We start from the raw sequence: 1049 nt of genomic DNA, 5'->3' as shown, positions 1-1049 counted from the left end.
ATTTTCAGTTAAAGATCCGGCCAAAATACAAAATTTAGACGGTCCAACGACCTTTTCCGTGCATTTAGGGGTTTGACTTACGGGATTGACCGTCCGGATCGAGCCCTTAACCTTGTCGGATCAAGTTGAATTTTTGCCCATACATGTATTTTGTCATGATGGTCGGATTTCCGTTTCTCAAGTTTGGTCATCACAATCACAACATGCCTACTAATGTTGTATAACTTGTTTACCAAGTGTTAAGTAAATGTTCCGTTTCAAAAACAAACTATACGTAAAACCTTCAAATGCAAAAAATTCGTGAAATAAGATATGATCAGAATGGTCAAATACGTCCACGGTTGAAAAATCACAGTATTCCGGTAAAGTTTCGGTGCCGATAGTTGCGGTCAATGCAATTTTTCATTCTTTCTCCCTATGAGTAGCCCTATCTTCGGTGGTTATTTTGCGTAAAATTTTTATACAACATGTTGTGTCTCATCGGTTTGAAACTATTTTCAGTTGAAGGTCTGGCCAAAATACATAATTTAGACGGTCCAATGACCTTTTCCGTCCGTTTAGGGGTTCGACTTAACGGATTGACCGTCCGGATCGAGCCCTTAATCTTGTCGGATCAAGTTGAATTTTTTCTCATACATGTATTTTATCATGATGGTCAGATCTGACGGTCGGATTTTCGTTTCTCAAGTTTGATCATCACAATCACAATTTGCCGAATGTATAAAAAGTACTATAGCCGACGAATTTTAAAGGTTTAGCCGACGAATTTCAAAGATTTAGCCGACGAATTTCAAAGGTTTAGCCGACGAATTTCAAAGGTTTAGCCGACGAATTTGATCTTAGCCGACGATGTTATTATCTTAGCCGACGAGATTATTATCTTGAGCCGACGAAATAATAATTTCGTCGGCTAAAGTTGTCGGGTATAGAGGCGAAGACCCAGCGCTCGACAGCAGAAAAACCCTAGCTCCTCTTCCGCCTCCTCCGCCTCCTCTCCCTCTCCCGGTCTCCGCCTCCTCTCTCTCCCTCTCTGGGTCTCCGCCTCCTCT

The sequence above is a fragment of the Fragaria vesca genome, linkage group LG1, assembly GCF_000184155.1.
Source record: "Fragaria vesca subsp. vesca linkage group LG1, FraVesHawaii_1.0, whole genome shotgun sequence".
NCBI classification, from domain to species: Eukaryota; Viridiplantae; Streptophyta; class Magnoliopsida; order Rosales; family Rosaceae; genus Fragaria; species Fragaria vesca.
This window is presented reverse-complemented; position numbering follows the sequence as displayed.